Source organism: Oryza glaberrima, chromosome 8, assembly GCF_000147395.1.
Source record: "Oryza glaberrima chromosome 8, OglaRS2, whole genome shotgun sequence".
In the NCBI taxonomy this organism is placed as follows: domain Eukaryota; kingdom Viridiplantae; phylum Streptophyta; class Magnoliopsida; order Poales; family Poaceae; genus Oryza; species Oryza glaberrima.
This window is the reverse complement of record NC_068333.1, coordinates 2,841,048-2,856,459: the sequence shown is the minus strand read 5'-3', so window position 1 is coordinate 2,856,459 and position 15,412 is coordinate 2,841,048. Positions and strand designations below refer to the sequence as shown.

General features: G+C 46.3%; 1 pseudogene; it reads left to right on the top strand.

Moving 5' to 3' along the window:
* The first annotated feature begins 5,416 nt into the window (after positions 1 to 5,416).
* Positions 5,417 to 9,085, top strand: LOC127781173 (uncharacterized; annotated as a pseudogene).
* Positions 9,086 to 15,412: the final 6,327 nt, after the last annotated feature.

Here is a 15,412-nt window from a genome sequence, read left to right as displayed (position 1 = left end):
AGTATAGCATCTGCTATAAGAGCAAGTTCAATAGTATAGCTAACTACTAGCTCCAATTTATCTATAGCTAATCTAATAGCTCATTCATACAATAGTTACATACTACACTATTAATACATGGTCCCGCCTGTCATACACACACTATGTCTTGGAGTCCGTGCTATAGCTGGCTATAAATCTGTAGCCCGCTGTCTTTCTCTATACTCATTTATCTTTTTAAAATATGTTTGTAGCCTGCTATTGTATTTTCTCTAATTTGGTCTGGGATGTTTTGTTTCGGCAGCGGTCCGTGTCAGTAAAATAAATGCGTGCAAGGAATACCATTAATTCTGGGAGTCCTCGATGAAACTACTAGTGTGTGCTGTGTGCAACTTCGATTGTCATCCTAATAATGTAATTTACTACCAAATTTACAGTTGATTCTTGTACCTACTACTCCATTCCGTAATTCTGTGTTGGTTCGATTGTTTCAGAATTCAGACGACGAGTGTTTTGTTGTATGTAATTAAGGTGGTGTTTGTATCAGGGGCTTAACTTTAGTCCCTTCATTTAGACACTAATTTAGAGTATTAAATATAGACTACTTACAAAACTAATTACATAAATAAAAGCTAATTTGCGAGACAAATTTTTTAAGCCTAACTAATCCATAATTAGATAATGTTTACTGTAGCATCATATAGGCTAATCATGGATTAATTAGGCTCAATAGATTCGTCTCGCGAATTAGTCCAAGATTATAGATGAGTTTTATTAATAGTGTACGTTTAATATTTATAACTAGTCTCAAAACATTCATACGATAAGGACTTAATACAAGTATTAGTCCCACCTAAATATGGTTTTAAGTTACAGTGGTGACACTAGAAACAGATGTGATGTGACTTGTAGCGATTATTTGGAAACGAATAGTATCCGTTCGAATGATATCGAATTTAGAAACGAATTTGGATCTTTTTTGGGATAATGATGGCCGTCGGACGACCGAGCGGGTGAGTAAAAAGGGGAGGAAAAATCGGTCGTCACATGCAACAAATCAACAATATATTTTAAAACCCTCTATTAAAGAAAATTGGTTTTTTTTTCTATCAAAAATATTTCACCTAATATATTCACAATGTTTCACTATATATAGATCTAATGTTGCAGTGAACTGAAATATTCCATTGCAAAAAAAAAACACACATATTTTGGAAACTCCCTATTAAGGGAATTCGTTTTATTTTTTGTTCCACCAAAAAATGTTTCACCTAGTGCACTTATAATGTTTCACTATGTATGGATCAAATGTTGCAGTGAACTGAAACAATCTTTCTCTATTTGCTGGAACATTATTTTTGTATAAGGTGAAACAACAACTAATTTAAACGAGTGAAACATTTTCGATCTACTCAGTGAAACAACTCCGATATACCTGGTGGAACATCGTGCAACATTTAAAAATAATTCATTAATAAGTTAAAAAAATTGTCGTCAGAATATATCTATGTGTAGTCTTGTTTTGAAGATTTAATTACAATAAATTTAACAGTGCAATCGGATCATGATTTGGATAAGTAATTTAAGAGAAAAATCAGTTTAAAATAGTTTTGCCACATAAATTAGGTGCTTAGCGTCCGATTTTTCTCAAAATCGTCCGAGCCGTTGGCAGCCTTTTTTTTTTTTTGGGAGCTTGATCGCTTGGTTTGTACTATGTCCCAGTACGTCATTCAGTGCGTACGTACGGAGGCCGAGCCAAAGCCCCTTCGAGTCCAGAACGCGAGCACGAGGTTGACCTGAACGAACAGCCTGCCGGGCTGCGTCGCAACGAGAAGCCGCCGGAGGCGTAGACGAAGGCGAGGAGGAAGAGGGTAAGGTTGAGCTATAGGTTCGCCCAGGCGGAGGAGGCGAGGGCGACGGCCGGACACGGCGAGGAGCGGGAGCTCCATCCGGCTCCATGCCCATGGCGAGGCCGGACAGGACATGATGCTGGCGAGAGGGACCGAGCCGGCCGGCGGCTCGCACACGTCGACGACTTCCACGACGCGAGCGAGATGGAAGGAGACAAATCGAGGCCAGGAGTGATTAGAAAGTTGGAGCCGCAAAGCCCAAATTAAAGGGATATATATGAGCAGCGAGGCTGCGAGGAGAGCCGTGGTTAATTTGTACGCATGCCATGCTGGTTTCTGCGAAATCACTTAATCCTATACTCTCTCAAAGTTATTCTCGACAGCGACACGATCTCTAAAATAAAACTTTATTTCTTATTTTTATAAAAAATATTTATTAAAAAGTGATATATATTTATACTTTCTTGAAAATGTTCGAGCAAATTCCACATCTTTCCGTCGATCAAGTAGTTATAAAACGGCGGGGAAGCCGACGCACTTTGCACGGGGCCACCCGTCATTGACGAGGTTGACCCATAAATGGGACCACCTGTCAGAATGCGACGTGTGTCTCCGTCCCTCTCCTCGAGACGCCTTCAAATGCCACCGCCGGCGCCGCCTCGTCTCGGTTAACAAACTCTTCTTCCATGGCGCTAGTTGCCTCTCTCGTCTTCCTCCCCACGCCACGCCGAGAAGCGAGAAGCCGAGGAGTAGCTACTCGATCAACCTGCCTCGCGGCCGGGAGACCCTGCACATCGATCGTCCTCCCTCAGGTCCAACAGCGCAGGTAAACGGCCTACTTCGAATATGAATGATGCTCAATTTTCTGAACAATGTTGTTTATGTGGTTCTGAATTTTGCTGTGAAAGGAACGACCTAGTGGTTCACTACGAATTTTCTGTTATTGAGTAGAGATCTTGTGTTATGTAGTTCAGCACTGTAGATTTGCGGTGTTCAGTTATGTACATTACGTTTTTGCTTGTTAGTGGAAAATTTTGTTTCTGCTTGAGTTAGGAAGTGAAATATATCTGGACTTATCTGACAGATTTTCATGTTAGGCATCACCAGAAAATTATATGCACTAATTCTGTGTATCTTGGCAATAGGATTTATCTTTTTTATCTGGATGCTGTGGATATTTTTAAGATCATGTTCTGAATATAGTACTAGTAAACAGGCAGAATAATTAGCAGTGGCTCAATGGTAGTATGCTAATACTGTGTGCCTCTAGTTAACGCCTGTTGTTGTGAATCACTCCTAAAATTAATGGATGGTCTAAAACCAGTTCAAGACTTTATTGTCTATTCAACTTGTTCTGAAAATGATCATATCATCAGTAGTTCAGTTGTCAAGTTCAACATCCGAGTAGTAACTTGAGGTTGGGCCATGCGGCGAGAGAGAGAGGCCGGGAGGTGAGGCAGACCGGGCCACGTAGGAAGGAGAAAGGAGGAGGCCGTGCTGGGCCGGCTAGGAAGAAAGGAAAAGGAAGCGGCCCGAGAAAACAGTGAAGAATAAGATTTTTTTTTTCAGGGAATTGTTTGAAGGGTATTTGTTGAAAGAGTCGAAGGGATATCTGAACCCAAATTTAACAATTGAGTTCAAAAAATTCTGAGGATTTCAAACAAGGGTCTCATGACTAGAACTTTTGTAGACTATGGAAAAGGGGAATTCAAAGGTAGTTTCTAAATTCAAAATTTGGAAATCTAAAGCAGGGATTTAGGCCCCGTTTGGCACAGCTCTAGCTCCCAACTCCAACTTACCTAGAGCTGGAGCTGTGGCAAACAGTTCAGATTCTCTGTTTTTAGGAGCGGAGTTGGTAGAGCTACTCCACAAAATTGTACTACGGTGATAGAGCTAAGTTTTTACTGCTCCACAGCTCCACTCCATCCCAAAAGACTAACTACCCTTTAATTTTTTAGTATATTTACACTAAAATGCCACTGAATTACCCCTTCCTACAACATCTCCTCCCGTTCTCTCTCCTCCTCCGTCTTCCTCGGTAGCCCAGTGGCGGCGGCGTCGGCATCGGGTGGGTGGCGCCGCGGCGAGGGCCACGGGTGGCAGCGCGCGGGCGGTGGTGCGGGGTGGTGACGGGCTGACGGCGGCGGCGGCGGCGGCGGCGGCCAGCGAGCAAACCGCCGACTGCGGGGCGGGCGGCGGCACGCGGGCTTAGTGGCAGTGGCGGCGGCGCGGGGACGGCGGCCCACGAGCAGGCGGGTTGGTGGCCCGCGGCCGGTGGGCTGGCGGCACATGGCCCGCGGCTTTTTTTTTTTCAATTTTTTTCTTTTTGTCCAAATCTACACCTGAAACGTAGCCAAACACTTTTCAACGAGTCCTCAACTCCAATAGGAGCTAGCTCTCACTGGAGTTGAAGTTTGGAGGTCGAAGTTGGAGTTTGGAGCCCCACCAAACGGGGCCTTAGGATATGCTTTTCGATTGGAAGTTTAGAAAGACAGGTTTGTGATGGACTAGAATTAAGAGGAGTTTCAAAATGGATTCTAGATGGAACTTTGTTATTTGATTTGGGTGTGTTCTAAACTTTAACTACTAACTCTAACTCCTTGTTTACCACGAGTACGCTTTCCAAACATGTCTTTTCTGCAAAAACTTTTTATATACAGGTTTCTTTAAAAAATCAAATAAATCAACTTTTAAGTTTGTAATTAATACTTAATAAATCGTGTGTTAATGATTTATTTTGTTTTGTGTATCACGAAAAGTCCAAAACCAAAATGAAGGTTCAAATGCACACTTAGGCCCTGTTTCTTTCAGCTTCGGATAATTATAATCTAGATTATTGAGTCAGATTACTATAAGCTAGATTGTTATAATCTGTAGTAGAATAAGCGGTTACTCCCTCCGGTTCCATAATAATTGACGTTTTGGATAAGGTTGAGGTCAAACTTTTATAACTTTGACCATTAATAACTTTAAAAATATTTAGTTTAAATAAACTAGAACATCATATATAGATTTGTCTTTCAAAGCACTATAATAAAAGTAAGGAAAAAGTACGAATTACCACCCTGAAGTATCGTGGTCAGCCGAATTTCCCCCCCGAACCCGGAAACCAGATACAACTCATCCTGAACTTTCAATACCGGACGAATTACCCCCCTCGACCCAATCAAGAGCGGTTTTATCCTACGTGACGTACGCGTGGCAACCCAGTCAGCATTTTCTTTTTTTTTAAAACATGCTGGGGCCCACCTGTCATATACTCTCTCTTCTCTTCCCCTTCTCGCTCTCTCTCCCCCTCTCTCGGCGAGGACGCAGCGCGGCGGCTACAGCGTCGTCGTCGTCGCGCTGGACACAGAGGCCGCGGCATCAGCGGTGGCGTGGGAAGAGCCAGCGGCGGCGAGGGACGCGGAGGCCGCGGCAATGCTGGACATGGAGGCTGCGTCCACGGCGGGCCCCGTGTGCCCGCGCGCCTGCACGACGACGGCACTAGCAGCCGCGCCACCATACCGTGGAGCGCTAGCCAGAGAGAACGAAGAAAACGAGCAGGAGTAGAAGAAAGAAGAAAAAGAGGAAAAAAAACGAAAGAACCAATGAGCAGCAGCACAAGCCGTTATTTTGGTCCGCTGCATAGACATGACCGCTGTGCATGCCATCCGGCTGCTGCACCGCATGCCGTCCTGACTGCGTCTCGCCGTCGCTCAATGTCACACCCCAAAGTTCTTTCCCAAGCCTAAATTGAAGTTGTAAATGGTCTCAAGAAAATACTTGTGTAAATCAAGAGAAAACCTTAATAAATTAACGCAAATAATAATCGGAATTGGCATGTGGAATTTTTCTTGAGTTCTACATGTCAAAACTCACTAACAGGATTTTTAGTGGAATTTTCAGAGCCCTAGAAATAATTTTAACCAATTAAAATTGAGCACATGCAATTTTAATTCCAGGAAAAATCCTTTTTCCTTCTTTTTCCTTTTTCTTTCTTTTCTTTTCTCTTTTTCCTTTGAATGGGCCGCCGGCCCATTCCTCTTTTTTTCTCCCCCTCCTCCCGCTGGGCCGACCGAAGGCCGAGGCCCAGCTAAGCCGCGCGGGCCGGCCGCCCGCCTCCCCTCTCTCCCCGGGACGCCGACAGGTGGGCCCCACTTGTCGGGGTCGTCCCCTTCCTCCGGCCTCCCGTTCCCACGTCGCCACCACCGCCGAAATCGCCACCGCGCCCACGTCCCGCCCCCTCCGGGCCACGTCGGCCGCCCCGGTCGTGCACCGCGCCTCCCGCGCCCACCTCCCCTCTCTCTCCCGCCCGCGCCCGCGCCCGAGATGGCCGGGATTCGATTTTCGAATCCCGCCTCTCTCTCTCCTCTCCCACTCCCCCACGTTGGCCGGCGATTCCCGCCTCTCCCGGCCACGTCCACCTCCCCTCTCTCCCTATTTAAGCTTCGCCGCCGCCCCCTCTCTCTTTTTCCCCATTTCGCCGAACCCCCTCGTGCTCCCCATCGCTCCTGCGCCGTGCCCCCACCCGCCGCCGCCTTTCCCGTCGCTCCGGCCGCCGCTAGCCGCCGCACCGCGCCGTCGGCGCCGTCGGGTTCGCGTGGCCGAGATCCACCCCGTCCACCCCTCCTTCGTCGAGGTTCGCCGCCGGAGCGCCGTTCTCACCGTGTGACGGTGAGAGCCGCCATGTCCGCCGCCTTCGGCCATGGTTTCCCATCGCCGTGGTTCATCTCTCTCCCTCTAATCTCTCTCTTCTCCTTCCTTAGGGCACCCCGAATCCCGTCCGTCGGTTGCCGTCGTCCTCCCGTGGCTCGTCGTCGCCATTCGCCGTCGTCTTCCTCCGCGCCGGCCACCCTCGGTGAGGCTTCCTCTCCCCTCTATTCCCCTCCCTCTCCTTCCTAGCCGCCGCTTAGCGCCACTGCCTTCGCGTCGCCGCCTCCGCCGCCGGTTGCCGTCGCCGGCAACGCGTGCGCGCGCGCACGCCGTCGCCGTCACCGTGGCCGATCGGCCGGCCTTGAGCCGAGCCGAGCCGGGTCGCCGCCGTCCGTCCGATCAGCCCCGAGGGCGATCTGGGCCGTCGGTCCCGTGGACCGGCGGTGGACCACCCGCGTGGTCCTGGTCCACGGTGAACCGCCCCCCCCTTTGAGCCGCTGCCGAGTGGGGCCCGCGTGCCGGCGCCCCTTTTCCCTCTCTCTCGAGCCGCTGACCGGTGGGCCCCGCATGTCGGCGCCGCCCCCCCTGATGACGTCAGCCCTGGGATTTATTGCGCAATAAATGATTTAAGGACTTTTTGTTATAGTAATAAACACAGTGAATCTTCTAAAATTCATAACTAATTCATCCGAGCTTCGTTTAAGCCCATTCAAGTCTCAGTAAATCAAGAAAAATGTGTAGAATCCATTAAAAATAGTTTTGTTCTCTGTTTCAGTAGTCTTATAGCCTGTTTGCAATGTTTGCCTTGTATGTCGCTAGATCCCGGTTCTTCCGACGCTCCGGTGTATTTCGAGATAGTCGCCGAGGTTTCTCCAGCAGCAGAGCAAGGCAGGTCATGCTTGTCACTTGAACATGTTGATCCTATATTGCAAATTCTCTATTGTTTTTCTTCAAATATTGCATTGTTTTATAATGTTACTATGGGGTGTTTACCTATTGTTACAGCCATTCCATTTTGATACCATGCTCCTTCGTTAGCTTGGGTTATAACATGAATAGATTTTGGACTAGGAATTGCTTAGCCATGCTTAGTTCCACTAGCACACAATGGGGAAAGCTCACTAAAATATAGACTTTAGGTTCAATTGGTAAGGTTGGTTAGTACCACCGTTTTGGTGTTGGTTAATTAAAATGAATCACATGGTGGGCTGTGGGTGCATGGTTTTGCTAGTCGCACCCATGGCAGTTAAGGACCGGTTTGCGGGATGCCCTGGAAGAACTTATCGTACTTACCACAAGCCAGCGTGGGCAACGGCTGGGCTTGTAGTGTAGCTTTCCTCTAGTCGACGCATCTAGGCAAGGGTGGGCGTGATGGAGCAGGGCGGGCCCTACGACGGCCTCTGTCGCTTCCGGATTCACCTAGGCACGAGAGGGGACTGCCCGTTGCCCGCTGGGGACGGGGGTGAAACCTGAGGTGTGGTGTGCTTGGCTAGAGGGGGTTATGCGAAGGGTCCTGTCACTGCCTCTTTCCGGTATGTCGTGGTGGCATGTCGGCACACGGAAACGTGTCGTGGGGCTGTGTCTTGTGGGTACAGTTGTACACCTCTGATCAGAGTAAAACTATTCGAATAGCCATGCCCGCGGTTATGGGCGATCAACCAAATTCACCGTGATTAGTCTCACCCTAGTTTAGTCTTTTGAAATTGGATAGTATAGGTGGATGGTTGGGCCTGTTGCAACGTGGGATAGCGTTGCACAGTGGATGATCAATATTAATTAATTATTACAACTGTTTAAATCTTTCAACTTCTGTTTATAAATGCTCGCTTTATGTAAATGAACCACTCTAGCTCTCCTTTGATAATTCCTCGCATCATATCCCTATTCCGGTATGACTTGCTGAGTACAGTGGGTAGTACTCAGTCTTGCTCTATTTTTCCCAACCCCAGAGTACGAGTATGTGTCAGATGGTGGTTTCTCCGAGGAGTAGGCTTCGTCCGTGCCGTCGAGGATGCCTGTGGAGTGGTGTTCCCGCTGCAGTTCTAGTCAAGGCTTAGCTCCTGTTGTCTTTCGTTTTTCCGCTGCATTTATGTAAGACTTTTATAATGTTTGTAAGACGTGGATCTGAATGTCAACATTGTCGTTTGTGTACCTCGGCCGGTCCTGGACGGGGATTTTAATGCACATTCTGCTTGGAATTCTATTCGGGAATTTCTGGGCGTGACACTCAACCACACCTCGCCGATGCACGGCCGTGCGGCCGTGCCAAGCGCCATCCGGCGGCACCACCACCGTCAAGCCGGGGGAGGAAAGGAACAAGAACCAGAAAAAGAATATGAATAAAAAGGGGAAAAGCGGGGAGGCAGTCAGTGCCCGTCGCCGTGCGTCCGCGCTTAGCGCCACAGGAGCCCCGCCGTCTGCCGCGTCGACCGACACAAGGTCGTCCGTCGCCAGCCACCGCACCATCTGCCACGCATCGCCACCCCCGACTGCACCAACGCCCGGCCGCGCCACGCGACGCTCGCCTTCCACCGCCGCACGGCCGAGCGCCGCCCTTCCGCACTAGGACCGCGCCCGCGCCGTCTTCCCGCGTCCCCTCACGACCACCCGCTGCCGCTTGACCTGCGTCGCGTGCCGCCGCAGTGGGCTGCGCGCCGCCGCCCACCACCTGCCCCAGCACGTCGCCGTGCGCACCGACGGACCGCCGCCATGCGCCGCCGTGTGCGCCGAGAGAGAGGAAGTGGGGAAAGGGGGAGAGTGGAGATGAGAGGGTATATATGACAAGTGGGCCCTACCATTAAAAAAAGAAAATGCTGATTAGATTGTCACGTGTACGCCACGTAGGCCAAAACAGCTCTGGATTGGATCGAGGGGGGTAATTCGTCTGGTATTGAAAGTTTAGGGTGAATAATGTCTGGTTTTTGGGTTCAGGGGGTAATTCGGCCGACCGCGATAGTTCAGGGGGTAATTCGTACTTTTTCCTAAAAGTAAACATGCATTTATTTATTGATATATATTATAATAGAAAAATAAGGTCAAAAGTAAACATGCATTTATTTATTGATATATATTATAATAGAAAAATAAGGTTAAAAATATATTTTGTAGTCCGTGTCATTGTCCAAAACGTCAATTAAAATGAAACCGGAGGGAGTAGTTGTTTCTTTACTAGATTATTAGAGCCTAGATTATTGGGTTTACAAGTCTAAAGAGGGAGCGGGGTGGTATGGTGGGTAATTTTTCATCCAATAATCTGGAAAAAGCTAACCTAAATGAGCTTATCAGATTATAATAAGCTAGGCTCCAGATTATAATAAGCTACTTCAATAAGTTGTCTGTTTCTTTCAACTTACTCCTAATAATCTGGATTATAATAATCCCAAACTGAAAGAAACAGGGCCTTAGGCTGAGTACGTTCAGTTATAACTCCATGGCACATAAAATAAAAGAAGCTATTAGCATATAATTAATTGAGTATTAATTATTATAAACTTAAAATATATGTTTATTTGATTTCTTAAAAAAAGTTTCTATATAAAAAGTCTTTTAAAAATACACATGCTTTTTTCCCGCGGCCAGTGACATATCGTTGACCAAATGCATTATGGTTTATGGATGAAATTATATAAAGCTAGAGTCCAACAACAATATGATTGTTGGGAGGTCACGCACATCAAAATACAGTTTGAAAAATATAATAATGAAAAACGAGTAAGCTACCACAATCAAATGCCCAAACGAACTAAGGCTTAGGTGGATGCTAATTAAACAACAAATTTAGTTTTAGTGAAGATTTGGCTCTCTTGTGAGTCTTGTCTTATTCTAATCCTCTATCTTTTCCATTCTACTAGCAACAGGTTAAGCTGACATTGTGGGCGCTTTTCCGTATATCATATTGTGGGCCGGCTCAACCAACCGGTCAATTGCGGACGCTTTTAGAGCCCACAATCACAGATCGAGTGCGGCGCGTGTTCATGTTGTTTTGGTACTTGCTCCTACGTGTGAGTTGTGCCATCCAATCCAATCACAGCGTTCCAGTGGCAAAAAAAAAATGTTGAATTAATTGCTGAACGCTGAATTAAGAAGAGGGGGTGCGTAAGCCATGTCTTGCCACGGCTGCTTCCAGAGGAGATGGGGGCATTTTGGTCCTATTTTCCGTTGCTAACTGAAGGAACTGCAAAATGGTTAAATGGGATAAGGCTATTCCCAACCCAATGATTAGGATGTGGTCCATAACATTAAATAAGCTGCCACTTAAAATAAAAAATGATGTGACAAGTGAATAAATAAGGAAAGAGAAGGAAACCAGGTCTTGCATAAGACATGGTTTCTACACAACATACAAGAAATCATGTGAGATAAGTAGCATTAAATTTAAGTATGGAAAAGTGGTGTTTGCATTGAAAGAGTAATGTCTAATACTCCCTCCGTCCCATAATATAAGGGATTTTAAGTTTTTGTTTGCACACATTTTTTAAATAAGATGAGTGGTCAAACAGTACCAGTAAAAACTAAAAATCCCTTATATTATGGAACGGAGGGAGTACTAGTTTCTTAAAAACTATATATAATGTCTTGGGTTGGGACTGGCATAATGATCAGAACTTTCTTATGTACACGTGGCAAGAAGGGCCAGGGACGCGGCCTCTAGTTAGAAGCTGTGGGTGGTATTTTTCGGAAACCAGCTGTTTAAATTCTCTATTAGGATATACTGTACTACTATAAGCATGCACACATCATCGAGACAAAATCGCCTGAGTAGCTCTTTGACTGCATGCATGTGCTTTCCATTTGGTGAAGATCGGCGAAGAAGTCAGGAATGATATGACCACTCCTCCAGCAGTTCTTGCGTGACCGTTAGATCAAAAGAAAAACAGGTTAGATTCGGCTAGACCACTGTAGCATGCGAATCTACGATATTATCTTTTCACTTATGCTTATTCTAATCAGCTAAAATTTAAATTTTCAACCTTAAACTTGGAGTTGATTTTAAAGTTTTTTTCATCGAAGTTTATTTTCCATCTTTTGCTTTTAAATCATTAAGAACACGTGTATAAAAGTTCTATTCGCAATTTATTTTTCGTTTACAATATACCTTTTGACTTAGTCTACCACGTAATGCAGTCTTGTAAGCACGTAGTGTGGCATTGGCAGATTGGTTGTGACGTGGTGATTCGCGCGGAAACGAAATAAATATATTCTCGGATTTTTCTTTAATTACTCTCAATTTTTTAACTACCATGATACGAATAGATGATATCATGATAGTACTAGCTAGCTAGCATTAATTGTTTAAGCTGGCCGTAGGAGTTTATCCAGAACGTTACTCCCTCACGCACTATAAATCCCACCTACGGGACAGGCAGAAGAACGCATCTCAAGCTCTGCTCTATTCTTCCTCGTTGGTTCCTCTCCGTTCTATTCCTGTACTAGCCACTGCCTTCCCCTGTCCTGTTCTCCTACACGCACGGGTAAACGGGATGAGCATTCCCCTGTCCTGTTCTCCTACACGCACGGGTAAACGGGATGAGCAGGTGCCTCCGAAACTCCGTTCGCTTGAGAACCTGCATAGGTAGACGGGCAATCAGCTTTTTGGGAGCGTCTTGGCGCGACTGCTCCTGTCCTGCTTTCACTATTCTACATCCTCTTCGTCAGGCTCTCCTTCCTCTTCAACGCCATGTCTACCGTCAACACCAACTCGACCCCCTGCATTGGTACTGGGGAAGGCGAGAACGGTAATATCAATGGAGGCAACAACTCCAAAAATGCCTCAACTAGTTCTGAACCGTGCATCGGCTAATTCGTGGCGGCCCTGGTCTCCTTAAGTTGGTTGACATGGACAATCCTCAATATTAAACTAGCCTATATAAGCTGTGTTATCCCTAACGACGCTTCCAAGTTGTAATTAAGCAGCTAATAATCACGAACCAACAGTTCAACTCGCCTGCCGCAAGTAAATTATCATCAAGGGGAGCAAGCTAACTAGCCGATCCCGGAAATTAAAGGCGAGTATACCTAATTATTCCACACATTATCTTGCTTATTAATTATTTTATCATTTTATCATTTACTCCTTATACTTTGCTCTTCTTTTTTTTTCACTCTCTTCCTCTCTTCATTTTCTTCCCTCCTCCTTCACTTTTCTCTTTTTTTTTCTCGTGTTCTGTAACTTTGCCTCGCAATTAATATAATGCATATAAAGTGGAGTCTCTCTATCTTTTTTTGTCAAAAAAAAAGTATACATACATATTATGGCTAACTTTTAGTATTAGGAAAAAGTATTATGGCTAATTTTATTTTTTCTTTTAAAAAAGAGAATATTATGGCTAAATGCAATATTCATGCTGCTCTCTTTTGCTCGGGATTATATGTTAAATATGTGATCCGAATTTTGGGCCCACAATATATTCGGATTAGTTATCTAATAGGACTCTACTTTATAGGATTAGTTTCCTATTAGAACTCCTAGATTTCTCCTATATATATCCCTTGTCACGGGCCGGGCCGGCGGAGCAAGCCGGCCTCACGGCAGGCAGCAGGATCCGGTAGGGGAGGCGCCGGGCGGCGACGCAGGGGCCTCGCGCGGCGGCGGCACCGGGGTGGCGCGAGAGTGGCGGCGGCCTCCTGTAGGATCGAGATGACGACTAGAGGGGGGTGAATAGGAGATTTAAAAACTAAATGACACCCAATCAAAACTAACCTAAGTTGCTAGGCTCGGTGAGGGTTAAGTCTAACTAAGCAACTAAGTTATGTTTTGTAAATCTAGGGTGATAATGGCTCAATTAATTCTCTAGGAAAGTAAATCACACTCCTATGTCAAAGTTTTGCAATCCTAGGGTGATATGATCTCAAGTATGTCTCTAGGATTGTAAATTACACAAATGTAAATGCGACAATCAAATGAGACAAGGAGACAAGAGATTTTTCACCGAGATTCGGAAACTCGCCGGTTTCCTACTCCCCGTTGAGGCGAGCCCAACTCCACCGCTCAACCACGAAGCCACCGCACACCCCCTTCGTCAAGGGGTGGGCAAGGTGGGAGCCGGCCCACGGAGAGGACTACCCAAGCCTCGATCACTCGGGGTAGTTCTTCCTTCACTCCAAAGGTGGTGAACTCCAAACCACTCACAACCGGCGCCAGGCCTCCTCCACAATCTTTTCGGAGAGGTCACCGGGCAACTTCTCCACAAGCCGTCTAGGAGGCGGCAACCTTCAAGAGTAACAAGCGATGACCCGGTTCGGAGATGATCAAGTGCCACACTATCTCTACAATGAAGCAATGCACTTGACTCTTGGCTAATCAACCCTCAAACACACTAGATGGATAAACAGAAAGCTCAAGTGGGTGTGTAAGAGATGCAAGGGGTGTATGCAAATGAATTGGGTGCCAAGAGAACCCCCTTGCTGCTGGAGGGGAGTATTTATACTCCCACCAACCAAAACTAGTCCCCAACTCTGTGTATTGCCGGTCTGACCGGAGGTATGTGGCCGGTCTGACCGTGCTACTCTGCAACGGCTAGAAAACTAGCCGTTGTAGCCCTGTCAGAGGGCCCCATCGGCGTGGCCGGTCAGACTGCAGTTGAGTGGCCGATCAGACCGGCCTCGGCTCGGTCAGACCGCCATCAGCTCGGTCTGACCGAATACGGCTCCGTCGGCTCTGTATCGGCCACCCCGAGCAACACCATCCCGGCCTCCAGGGGGCCAGTCTGACCACACAAGTGCTGCCGGTCAGACCGACCTTGTGTGCCGGTCTGACCGCCCCTGGTCAGGCCGAACTCAGTGAATAGCAAAGTGATTGTGTGTGTGTGTTGTCAAATGTGAGCACAAGTGAATATGTAAATGATCTAATGTGGCAATTAAGATCATCTCTTTGCTAGGTCATTACCCCTCTTAATAATATGGCAAAGCTATAAATAAACTAGCACAATTTTGATCGCCCAACGCCTTGATCAATTTAAAATTAAAACACTAGTTTACCATCTTCTCTTCCTTTAGCTTTGCGCCTCAATTTTAATCCATCAGTAGACATCCATGTGCACACATAATGTGAACATAACTTAAAATATATAGCTCAAAAGAACGGTTAGTCCACAACTAGCGCTTGTCATTAATTACCAAAATTAACACCGGGAGCCTAGATGCTTCACCTCCCCTCCGCCAGATCCGGTAGGGGAGGCACGGGGGCCTCGCGCGGCGGCCGGGCGGCGGCGGCGTTGGGGCGGCGCGAGGGTGGCGGCGTCCTCCCCTCTGCCGGATCCAGGAAGGGAGGTGGTCGGGCGGTGGCTGAAGGCGGGAGGCTGGTGGCGGGTGTGGTCCTGTGTAGCTTTATTTTTTTTGTGAATTGATGTGTAGATTTTGGGGATGATTTATGGATTGAGGAAGGGCATGTATCGTGGACGATTGTGTGATGAATGCTTGTTTTTCTGAAGATGTTGTAGATGTGAATAAGTGTAAAGAATATGGACGCTTTATTGTTGATTTTATTCATTCGGTCTATGATTTGGGCTTTGTTGATGATTTTATTCATTGGTTTGGGCGATATGCAAAAACAAAAGAACAGTAAAAAAGGCCGGATGAAAGGAAAAGAAAAAAAGGAAAAAAACTTTTTAATCCCGGTTGATAACAACCACCGGACTATAACCGGGACTAAAAATGCATCTTTGGTCCTCGTTATTTCAACCGGGACTAAAGATAGCCATCTTTAATCTTGGATTTACCGTCCCGGTTGCATAACCGGGACAACAGATGGTTGCCAACCGGCAGCAAAGATCGGTTGTGTAGCAGTACAAGAGCAGGACGTTGATTAATTAGTATAGTACTTCTTCCGTTTCATAATGTAAGACTTTCTAGCATTGTCTATATTTATATAGATGTTAATGAATATATATATATATATATATATATATATATATATATATATATATATAATATAGATATATGTGTGTGTA